The sequence below is a fragment of the Cupressus sempervirens genome, chromosome 3 (genome assembly GCF_028749045.1).
Source record: "Cupressus sempervirens isolate cs-2001-9-10 chromosome 3, ASM2874904v1, whole genome shotgun sequence".
Lineage (NCBI taxonomy): Eukaryota > Viridiplantae > Streptophyta > Pinopsida > Cupressales > Cupressaceae > Cupressus > Cupressus sempervirens.
The window spans coordinates 972,038,224-972,051,234 of record NC_143120.1 but is presented as its reverse complement, the minus strand read 5'-3'; the positions used below and the strand labels follow the sequence as shown (position 1 = coordinate 972,051,234).

Below are 13,011 nucleotides of genomic sequence, written 5' to 3'. Positions count from 1 at the left end.
AGCTTAGAAACGAGTAAAGGTAATTTATAGGATCACATGGTGGTTTTGTAGCAGTGCAGGTTGAGCTGAACTTATGATGACTCAGGTTGTTATTCCTATTTTTAGGGAGAAGGTAGAAGCATGAAAAAGTAGTCACAGATCATCTTACTTTGTGCAATAATCAATGAATTGACCATGCTAATGCAGTTGGAAAGACATTGATATGACATGGAACATGGTATTTATAATTTATCTACCCAGGAAATTTTTGAAGGAAATAATGATATGATTTGATATTGTATGAGCAATTACACCTCAGGTACAAGCACGGAAAAGTAGTCAATGATTATCTTATTAGAGCATTACAGAATTATTCCATAATTGAACTGGTCATAATGATGCAGTTCTGAAGAAAAAAGGTTCTCTGGAAATACTTCTATGTGTATGGCAATCTACTATTGTAAGTGAAATGAGACCCAAAGATGTCAAATTTAACTTTCTAGATTTCAATTTTCTTTTTTCTATATATCTATATATACTTTCTAAGATAATTGTTTCACAGAGTCTCTTTGAAACTGCAGGGATGGAAGATCTACATGCTGTATGGGCGACTATAGCTCATAATATTGAGAACTTCCAGGTTAATGCATGCACATCAATTGTAATAAATTGGGAGAAACATGATGGATTTTGTAAGGTTTAGAAAGAATGAAACAGATGCAATTGTTTCTAAGTCACATGCAATACCTTTAAACTTCTCATGTCTGAAACTACAATTGGACAGGTCAATGCCACTTTAAAGTTGGGGATTCTGTGTGATTAGGACTCAAGAGTGAAAGCATTGCTATGGTTATGCATACCTTAATTGCTCAGATTGGTAAGGTTCAGATCTCAAGAAGTTTAGAAACAAGCAGCAAAGGCAATTTATGCAACCACATGATGGTTTGGGAACAGAGTAGGCTGGGTTGAAGATATATGTATGACCAAGGGTGCTATTCTTAGTTTGTGTAAGCAAGTACAAGCATGGAAAAGTAGTCAATGATCATCTTACTTGACCATTAAACAATTTGCACAATAATCCATACGATTGCATAATGATGCAGTTCCAAAGATATTGATATGATTTCTACTAACGGCAACTATAGCTCAATTTATTGAGCATTTGCAAATATACACATCTACAGCAAACGAAAACAGGTGGCAACAGAAGGGTCTTGATAATATTTGCAGAGTTAAATGGAATAGCAAAAATGTAAGATCTTAATGATATATGAGCAACTATAGCTCAATTTATTGAGAATTTGTAGGTAAGCTAAACTTTTCCACAGAAAATGAAAAAGAGCTGGCTACAGAGGAATTTGGGTCTTGCTAAGTCTTGGTATATATGACAGGTTGTTTTTCATAGTTTGTGAGAGCAGGTGCAATTCAAATACACACGTGAAAAAGTAGTCAACAACCATTTTACTGAAGGCTAACAAAAATTGTGCAACAATTCACAAACTGATGCAATTTGAAAGATGGATGTGATCTGGAACATATTTTCAGTATTTAATCTATCAAGGGAGACTTTTATTGGAACACTCCTGTTAGTGAATACCAAAGACCATTTGGTCAATTTACATTGAATGATAGCCAAAGCCATCAAATTTAACTATGCCAGTTTCAGTATTCTTTTTTGCGTATGTGTTTTAAGGCAATTGTTTTACAAGGAACTTGAATGAAATAGCAGGGAATGAAAATCTTGATGGTATATGGGAAAACTGTAGCTCAATTTATTGAACATTTCCAAGTCAATGAATCTACATCATTTGAAAAGGGCTGGCATTAAAAGGATTTTTGGATCTTGCTAATGATGCAGTTCCAAATACCTTGATGGTATATGGGAAACTGTAGCTCAATTTATTGAACAATTCCAAGTCAACGCATCTACATCTTTTGAAAGAGCTGGCAATAAAAGGATTTTTGGATCTAGCTAATGATGCAGTTCCAAATTGAAACATCTTTTTCAGTAATTCAGCTATCAGGGAAGAGTTCTACAGCAGATATTACTGAACATCATTTATTTAGTTTGAGATAAGTGATACTCAGAGACATCAAATTTAACTTTATAGGTTTCAATATTCTTATTTTCGTATATTTTGTTTTAAGATAATGTTTTGCACAGACTAATGAAATAGCAGGGATGGAAGATATGGATGGTATACGAGCAATTATAGCTCAATTTATTGAGTATTTGCAGGTAAACTCATCTACAACATACGAAAAGAGGTGGCAGCAGAAGGGTCTTGCTAAGTCTAGATAGGATGTTAAAATGCAATAGGTTCTCATTCACAAGCAATACCTTTGCTCATTTAAATTTTGCTAGTCTGGAGCTTGAACTGCTAGAGTATGGGTCTTTAGAAGCTTAGAAAGCATCAGCAAAGCCACTCTATGCATGATCAGACGGTTGTTTTGTAGCAGAGCAGTTTCAGATGAAAATATTTATGACTGATGGTGTTATTCCTGGTTTATGGGAGCATGTGCAATCCATGTACAAGTATGAAAAAGTAGTCAATGGCAATTTTACTGGATGTTAACAAAGTTTGTTCAATAGTTCACACAGTACTCATAATTATTAAAAAGACCTTGATGTGATATGGAACTTATTTTTGATAAATGATCTATCCTTGGAGAATTCTATAGAAAATAGTGCTATTACTGGATAAGGTTTGGTCAGTTTAAGATAAATGACAGGGACAGCAGGGTTGAATTTGCAGATATTATATCTAACAGCTCTTGGCACGACTTATTCAGCAAGGAGAATGTTGAACAATTGGGTGGGCTCATCATCAACTTGCACAGAAAAAGAACCGAATTACTTAAGTTGGTTTAGTGGGAAGGCTGTCCCATAGGCTATGCTTAGCCTCATGGACGTTAAAATTCCATCTATCTATCTATCATGATATCCAGAAACATCAAGGTTAACTTTGCAGGTTTCAATTTTTGTTTCTGTATGTTTGTTCTAACATAATGTTTTGCAGAAACTTGCATGGAATAGCAGGAGTGGAAGATCTAGATGATATATGTGCAACTATAGCTTAATTTATTGAGAATTTGCAGGTAAGTTAAACACATCAACAACAAATGAAAAAGAGTTTGCTACAGAGGGACTGTTGGGTCTTGCTAAGTCTAGATAGGATGTGAAAATGCATTAAGTTCTCATTCACAAGCAATATCTCTGCTCATTCACACTTCTCAAATCTGGAGCTTGGATTGCTAGGCCAGCAACAATCTATGAAGAATCACATGGTGGTTTGACAGCAGAGCAGGTTAGGATGATATTTATTAGTGAGGAGGTTGTTTGTAGTTTGTGGAAGCACGTGCGTCTTAGCTACAAGCATGAAAAAGTAGTCAATGAGCATCTTGCTGGATTATGATAAAATGTTTGCAGCTATTCACATGCTAGCTGTAATGATGAAGTTAAAAAAACCTCAATGTCATCTGGAACTTATTCTTATTAATTTATCTATCAGGGAAAAATATAGGTAATACTCCTATATCTGCAGAGAAGACCTGAATAAAGCTTGAACTGCTAAGGTCTCGGTCTGTATGAGCTTAGAAACCATCAACAGTCTATGCAAGATTGCATGTTGGTTTAGTAGCAGAACAAGTTGTTATGAGGATATTTATTAGTAAGGGTGGTGCCACTAAGTTAGAACAACCACCTTACACCCAAAAGAATGTAAGCTTTTAAATAAGGTTTAAGCACATGGTGTCTACAACCTTCTAATCTTATCCACTCATCTAGAATGTTGGATAAGGTGTGTGCTTAGTTGTCAATGCTTATCTTATCTTCTAGTTGTTTCTAGAGACATTCTAGGTGCTTCCTACGAGGCCCTTACATACAGGCACTCCTAGTGTGTTCGCACATCATATCATAGACTGATAAGAGCAATGTATTAAGACATACTCTAATTAATTGATCATATCCATTTTTGATCTATAGTTGTGCTTGTGTTTGAGTTCTTAGTTTCTGGGTAAATTTTGCCCTTAGGCAAATTTTTACATGGTATCAAAGCTATACCAAAGTATTACATGGTATCAGAGCTTGGAGATTTTCTCATCACATAGCCGTTCGAGACCATCTTCTTGCTTCATCACCGCAGTTCTACTTTGGAGTATCGCATAAATTGGGATTGTCTAGAGCTAGATCTGACCTCACCATTGCGTCCAACGCTGATTCGGTGAAAATTGGCTATAAAGTTGCCTACCCTAGGCCAAAGTCAATTGTGAGGCATTTTTTTTGCAAACTGGTACCTGAAGGACCAATTTGCAGAATTGGTATGATCATTTCAGATCTGTACATTTAATTTTTAGATTTACATTTTTTTCATTTGCATCTCTGCTATTTTTTTCAGATCTGCATTATTTTCTGAAATTTTTTTGGCCATAGGGCCATAGGAGAGATTTTTTGCAGGTGAAGATTGGTGCTAGCCGGTGCAAATTAGATATTTGCATCACATTCAGTAGGTCCAAAAACCCTCAAGTCGGATTTTGTTTCATCCAAATCGGACATCTGAGGCAAAATCTAGAGCCATTTGATTTTTGGAGGCACAGCGGCGATTCAGAAAAAATAACAGCAGTAGCGATTTTCAAATAGCGATATCTTCCTCATACGGACTCCTTTTTGCGAGCAAGTTTTTTTGTTTTGGAGTAGGATTTCATGATCTACACATTGGTGCAGGTGGTTTGAAATCTCTGTTTCTGAATTTTTCTGCAACTCCAAAATCCCGATTTTTGCCACTTAAAATGCTTAGTACGGGCTCATCTGGACTCCAAATTAGGTTTCGTTTTTTTTTGAAAGTGCATTTTTTTTTGTCTACTTTCCATATCTGTAATCATATTATAGGTTCTGTGGACAGAAATACTGCTTTCAGAAATAGGCCCTAAATTGGCAAGTGGCTATCAAGTGCCTAAATCATTCATTAGGGGGGAGTTCTTTGATTCTTTGGGGGTTCACTGATTGATCTCATGGAGTCTTGTCAGATTTGTCAGTCTGGTATTAGACCACAGTTGACAACAAGGAACTATCACAAATGGAGTGCTTTGATACTTGACCATCTAAGAGACCATCCAAAATTGCTTCCTTATCTCTATTCATTGCCACCACATTTTAATTGGAAACATGTTGTAAACCTTTGTCGCTTTCTATCTAACAGTATGAGTAAGGAATCTTTTGCTCCTCTTAGATTGGCACATTTTCCTTATGATATTTGGATGTCTATTTGGGAAGCATATGGAGATCCTTATGTTCCTCCATCTCTAGAGGACATTCTACATCCAGTCACTCTAGCTATGGTTTCCTCAACTTCAGATGAGATCACACCTCCAACTCTTGTTGCTCCTACTGATCCTGTTCCAGCCATAGATGCTTCAAATTCAGTGCCAGCAGGAACCTTTATGTCTTCCTACATTATCTTCATGCGAAGACTTCCTTCCCGCCCTTGTAGGCCTGTTCATGGAGTCTCACATTGAAGATGTGGGAGACATTATTGATGACATCTATCTTCTTTTTGAGGCGGATACTTCTTCTTTTGCCGCAGTGATAGATTCATGTACTTCAGCACTGCAAAGTACACAGTCTTCCAGGTGATGATTTCTTGCCAGACATTTTAGCTTTGTTCTTGGAGTCACACACAATGGATATGGGAGACTTTTATGATGATTTATCGCTTCTCTTTGCTAAGGTAGATTCTCCTACAGTTGTTGCGAGGGCACACTCTGACCCTCAAGTCCATTATCTACATGATCAATCTTTTCAGGTTGGCATGATTGTGGATTCTCATTTATAGCATCTGCAGGAGGTCTCTTTCACATTTGAGAAGACTGTTGGTTTCTTGAAACAGGTTCTTCATCATTCCTCATTCGATTTGTTCTTTTCTTCAGTAGTATTGGAGGAAGCCATCATCAGTTTCGACATAGGGACTTTTGGACAGGTTTTAGCGACATCGGTCATCATAGAGATTCCTTCTCCATCCAGGGAACGCATTTCACAGGTACCCTTGCATTTGTTTCTTCCAAAGGTGAGGAACATCATTCAAAGGTCATGGATCAGCTTCTACGTTGGAGCATTTCTCACTAATCGGCACACTACTTTTAAGGGGGGGGGACTACCTTGTCTCCTTCTCCTTTTTGTGGGGGACCTTTTCCTCTTAGGGGGTTTTGTCCTTCTCCTTCTTTTCTTTATTGTATATACTGGATGTATGTCGTAATGGGGGGGTTTTGATTACTCCATCCATCCATGCATCCCCTTTTATCTCTCTTTTTGGGGGAGGGTTTTTCCCATGAGGTTTTCCCTCTTTCTCTGCTTTATGAGAGATTCCATTTCATTATGTACATGGGTACCTAACATGGCCTAGTAGCCAGGACCCATCATGCATTTCATCCTAGTTTTTGTAAGCTTAAGGGCATTCCCCTAAGTTGCACTTGGGGGGGGGGTGTTGGTGTAAATACGTATTCACTATTTACACTCACTTAAGTTTACTTAGGTTAATGCATTATTTTTATTATTTATTTATTAGTCACCTAGGAGTTTGTGCACTCTTGTGAGTTGTCATGTTGACAACACAGGAGTCCGCTCCTCTTTTATGCACATGTTGTCTACAACACAGGAGTTAGCACACTAATTAAGCACATGGTGTTTACAACCTTCTAATCTTATCCACTCATCTAGAATGTTGGATAAGGTGTGTGCTTAGTTGGCAATGCTTATCTTATCTCCTGGTTGTTTCTAGAGACATTCTAGGTGCTTCCTAAGAGGCCTTTATATACAGGCACTCCTAGTGTGTTTGCACATCATATCATATACTAAACAGAGCAATGTATTAAGACATACTCTGATTAATTGATCATATCCATTTTTGGTATACAATTGTGTTTGTGTTTGAGTTCTTAGTTCTTGAGTGAATTTTGCCCTTAGGAAAATTCTTAAATGGTATCAGAGCTATACCAAATTATTACAAGTTTTGTATTCCAAACACAACCATAGTTTAAGGAGGATATGCCAATGCTCAGAAAACATCTTATTTGTAAGGCTTTCGATTTTCTGCATAACACATTCATGGACCAGCGAACCTATCACTACATCATTTGAGAAGCATTGATGCACACTCTTGAAGAAGGCAGCAATTCATAATTCTAAGGAAGGCACATACAACAGATATATTAATACTTATAGTTAGGCATTTGTTGGTAATGGCACTCCTTGCATAATCTCAACCCAAGGAGAAGAACCAAATGTTTAGTTCATGGATTAGATACAAATGGCAAGAGACATGTCCGTTCAATTTAACCACTCGATACATATTAAAGATAAGTGTTTCAATCATTCAAAGGAACGGATAGAGATCATTTTTGTATACTTTGCAAACTAAGCACTCTTAAAGCATTATAGCAGAATAGAAAGGTACTAACAATCTACCATTGGCAAGTAACAAGATTACATGAGCGTACAATAAAAACAGAATCATTCCAAGTCATTGCCTAAGCAAGAAGAAGACATATCAGATACAACAACAATAATATATATGGAAGATCGAGTGGGATTGCAATTCATCTAAAATATATCGGAAATCTCTCTATCATATCAGATTGGATTATTCATATCACTTTCACATCCAAACCCTCAATTATTCTCAATTAGATCAGAATTGTGTTAGTCAACTGTTGAAGCTTATTAAATTCAGCACATTGAATCTTGATGATGGACTTTGCATGTTTTAAAAATTTATTTGATGCATTTTTCTTACGCTTTTGGTGTATGCAGATGGTGTGATTTAATTGCTAATAATAGACAAAATGCTCAACAATTAGTACAATGCATGGAATGCTACCTATAACTCTCCTGTGCTCCAATTCAATATCAACAGGGAAACATAATGGTGAATGGAACTAAACTAGAGAATTTTGAAATTCTTTTGTATGAAAGAAATATGAACATGCAATTACCTTTTGAATGAGGCAAGTAATGTTGGCTAATTATAAATGGATTGTTTGCAAAGAAAACGGAACAATATGTGGTTTGGAGGAAGTTGGAACAACTGTCCATACAAAATAAGCACAAGATCATATCCTTATGGAATAAATAACAAAGGCAATTTTTCTAAAGAATCTTGGTCAAATCAGTAAATCTAGCTGGACACCATGTATAGGGTCACAAACTATCTTAAAATGCACATGGAAAATAGTTGATTTTGACACCCTTTCGAATCTAGTTGTGTGAATCGGGTACAATTCATTTGGTGAAAGCTCTAGCCAATTATTGAAGTCCATGTGAAACACTATAAATACATTTTCATATAAAGAAATGACAGTTAATAGAAATAAGTGATAATTTTCATAAGCTTGGAATTAGTCACAGAAAATAGGGATCGATGGAAAGAGCTTACATACAAAAAAAGCTTGTAACTTCATGAAGGTTTGAATTAGTTACAGGTAAGATAAGATAAGATAATAATATTAATGTCCAACAAAAAACCACAAAAGGTCTATGGGACTGAAAGTTTACAACAGGACAACTGACAAAAGAAGGAGCACCAAACGGTGTCCGAGAAGAGCAAACAACAAGAAACAAGAATAAGATAAGAGAAGTGCAGAGAAATGCCAAGAGAAATACTAGGACAGAAGGGATCAAAGGAAAGAACATGCATACGAAGCAAACTCGTGTTTCAATGGTATAGGGAATTACCTTAGCTCATTACACTTGTCATGTCTGGAAATACAGTTGCGAACGTCAATGCAGCTTTAACCTTAGGGATTCTTTCGTGATAAGGAGGACTTGAGACTGAGAATGTTGCTAGAAGGATGCACACCTCCTTTTCTTGGACTGAAGGTCTATGAGTGCATAAACCCTGAGACTAATTGTAAGGGTAACCTATCTACGATCACATAGTGGTTTAGTAGCAGAGCTGGTTGAGATGAAATTATACATGACTGCGGGTGTTTTATTCCTAGCTTGTGAAAGCAGCTGCAGTTCAGCTACATGCACAAAAAAGTGGTCAGTGCCTATCTTATGAGAGCATTACAAAATATCTGGAATAATTTAAAAACTTGCCATTACAATGGAGTTTCAAACAAGTTGATGTGATCAGGAACATATCTCATTATAATTTATCTACCAGGGAAAAATTTGATAGAGAATATTGCTATTATTCGATTATTTGGTCAGTCAGAGATTTATATTACTAAGCTCGAGGTCTAGAGAAGCTCAATCAACCAACACCAAAGACAATCTTATGCAGGATCACAATAGAGAAGCTTACATGTGCTAAAAGCAGGAAATGACCATCTTAGAGAAGCATTACAAAAGTTGTGTAATAATGCACTCACTTGCTCTGATATGTAGTTCCCAAGATTCTGTGACTTCTGATATATTTTTTATAACCTATCTAGTAGGGGAGATTTGAAAATTTTATTAGAACCGTTGCTATTAGTGCATGGTATTCTGTCAGTTTGAGATAATTGATATCCAAAGACATTAAATTTAACATTGCAGGTAAACACATGCTTATCAATTGGAAAGGAAATGGGAACAAAAGGATTATGAGATCTTATAGGTATAAAAGGATGTAGAAGATGAACGTGGTTCTTAGACAAGCAATACCTTTACATTTTAAACATCAATGCAGCTTTACACTTGGGATTTTGTGTGATGAGGATGTGAAATTGAAAGCGTAGCTACTATGATGCATACGCCCACAATCTAGATAACATGGCGGTTTGTTAGCAGACTAGGTTGGGCTGATATTATGTCTGATTTTGTTATTCCTAGTTTTTGGCAGCAAGTATAAGCATGAAAAAGTGATCACTGATCATCTTACTTGAGCACTACAGAATTTGTGCAATAATCAACATTGGCCATGCTGATGCGGTTCAAAAAGCGTTGATATGATATGGATTATACAATTATAATTTATCTACGCAGGGAATATTTTGGAGGAAATATTGATATGATTGGATACTATTTGGTGAGTTTGAGATACATGATAACCACAAACAATAAATTTAAATTTGCAGGCTTCCAATTCATTTCTCTATTTTTTATTGTTTGCATTGATATAATACTTTTGTAGAGACTTGGATGGAATAGCACACATGGATGACTCTATTGGTGTTATCATTGCTCTACCTGATTTGAACATTACCAAGTAAACACTACCACATAAATTGAAATGAATATATAAGGTGATGTGTACTATAGCCCCTAGGGTACTTATATTTTTGGTAGGAGCTTTAAGTAGACACTCAAATTAAAATAAGGGAATAAAATGAAAAACATGTTTTCACAGAAACATCTTGACATGTTCATTCCTATGCATTGCATGTCATTGAAAGTCAAAAAGTCTCATTACCCTATATAGTCGTGTCTAATGCCTACGTTTGGGGAAAACATGTTCAACCATTATGTGGATATTCCTTGGCAATCTAATGTTAACGAGACTCACTGTGAGTCACGCGAGTCACCTCAGTTGATGATTCAAGTTACCCCTGTTGGGTTAAAATGACCCGTGACCTTGACCTACCAAGTCATCAAATATTTTATATTTCTTTGAGGCATTTCTATTTATATACCCTGACTCGTCGAGTCATTGCCAAGTCATGACCAAGTCCGAGCCGGGTCATGAGTTGAATTGCCCTTGTCGAGTCAGAGCCGGGTCCGAGTCTTGTTACTTTGATCTAAACAACTTCAAAGACATTAAGTAACCCCTGTCCTTTATCTATTTACCTCTCCATCCATCTATCCATAATCTCCTTTCCTTGCTAGGCATTGGGGGCAACTCTTGCTCATGTAAATATTAAATACCTGAAAAAAATCAATAACATCATATATGACCTCAAAAAATTAGACAAAAAAATTGCCTAATGTCTTAATTTAAAAAAAAAAAAAAAAATCAAATACAGTCATGGAAATAGACCAAAAGAACCGCATACAATGCTGAAAAATCCCCAAAAATCATAAAAAGTCCAAATAAATCCTAAAAATTGTATAAAGTGCTGAGAAAAAGGCTCGGAAAACAAATATTTCAAAAACCCTAAAAATTAGAAAATGATCCAAATCAGCAATCAATTTGGACACAATCTTTTTCATGTCATTAATAAACCAATGTAACACTAGCACTAGGGTACGTTAGGACGTGTTATTGGGACACAGGGACAATGGGCTTCAAGGGGACATTGGGGCAGGGAGGGGGGTTGTATATTATACATATAGAGCTTGAAATGCTAGTTATTATGAAACGATGTTTTAGTATAACATACCAAATTGAAACACGAACTAGAACCATTGAACATTCAACATAGTAACATAGTACATACTGAATAGTAACATTAAAAAATCAAAGTTTAAATAGAAATTCAAGCACTCATCCCAGCAGCGGCATGTTTGCAAAATAGAGGTGGGGTACTCGAGTACTCCAAGTACCCAGTGTGGGGACGTCTTGGGGATGAGTTCTTTGAGGTTTGGAGGGGGGAGTCCCCAGGTTTCACTACAACAAACTGTCCTTTCTAACAAGACATGTTTAAGCAAACACAATCTAAAGACTTTTCAAACATCACGCTTTAAGAAATCATGCATCATCAGATAAATTATCGAATCACGTCAATCGCATCAAACTTGTCCTATCAATCAACATCAATATCAATCATTCATTTATCAATCATCATTTGTCTTATACAAGGTGTAATATACTCAAAACCAAATGCTATTAGTCTTAGACGGGGTACTCCATTCTTGAAACTAGACATTATCATCATCAACATCAATCAAACAAACTATCAACTTTGACAGCAAGATCAGAATGGTTGTTGACTTGCTTGGAGTAAGCTCTATCTTTTTCTGATTTATCATTGGTCATGTTCCTATGCTAACCAAGGATATCACAGAGTGATGGGAGTGGTCAAGATGGTGGTCTTTTATTTTTTGTTTTGTCTTCTATTTGCACAGTGTTTCATAAAGTTTTGGGGTCAAGGATATCACTGAGTGAATGGGAGTGGTCGAGATGGCGGTCCTTTATTTTCTATTTTCTCTTCTATTTGCGTGATGTTTTTCATAAAGTTTTGGGGCGCGTATGTAATATCCTTCAGGATGAATGGAAACATTCCTTGTGTACATTGTGTTTGTTTTTAATATTTATGCAAAGGGATTGCATTATCGCCTTGACTTTTTGTGTCATGGTGCGATGCATCAAGTTTGCCACATTAAATAAAGCTCTCATGACAAAAGTGCACTTATGAAAGCAAGTTTCATCATTACTAACTCAACTTTGTCTAATTTCAGCTTTCTACTAACAATTTTCAAAGTCAATTTTATTGTTCTTTAAAACAAACGTTCATAATCACATCATCTCAAAGAGGGTCAAAATATAGACAATAAAAAATGGTTAATGCCTATGGCCCCCTTCTTAACATGTCTTCTATATTGCGCATTTGATATTTATCATTCACCAATATTTTGTCATTCTACTATCAACTAGATAATGACAAAACATTTAATTCATTACTAATTTCCGTCCTCTAATTTGATCCTGTCCTATCATTTTGTCTTTGATTAAATAATTTCATCAATTATTATTATTATTATTTTGATTAGACTGCAGGAATCGGGCGCAGCACGGCCCCCCCTATAAACTACAGTGTGTCGGGTAAACTTTTTAACGTGACTGGTAGTGCTGGTGCGACACGCCCACCGGTACCATGGGGATGGGGGAGACTAGAACCCGTGACCAACCCCCTGCAACAGGGAAGATTCAGCCAACCGAGCTAGGGCCCCCGCCCAATTTCATCAATTATTTAAACTTTGGTCCTAGGGGCAAATTTTTATTTATTTAATCCCCATTATCCTAAGGTCTCATGTCTTGGTAAATAAATTATATTGATTTACCATCCTTTTCCCCTTTTCCAACAATTAAATAGATTAATTTATTTAATTGTCTAATTTTTCAATTATGAGAGAATTAATAATTTTATTTATTAAATTTCACTATCTTTTCTAACTGC

General features: G+C 36.1%; 1 long non-coding RNA gene across 22 annotated transcripts in view; it reads right to left on the bottom strand.

Moving 5' to 3' along the window:
* LOC149569984 (uncharacterized) overlaps positions 1 to 13,011 on the bottom strand; it is a 65,447-nt gene that overhangs the window by 34,075 nt on the left and 18,361 nt on the right. For 2 of the 22 annotated variants that reach the window (XR_016362859.1, XR_016362847.1), the window contains exon 4: positions 10,266 to 10,819. The exons of 18 other annotated variants lie outside the window; for them this stretch is intronic. This is a non-coding gene — a long non-coding RNA (uncharacterized LOC149569984). Of the gene's footprint in view, positions 1 to 8,617; positions 8,995 to 10,265; positions 10,820 to 13,011 lie in introns of those variants that run through there. 2 more of the 22 variants (XR_016362860.1, XR_016362849.1) reach the window with 2 other exon arrangements.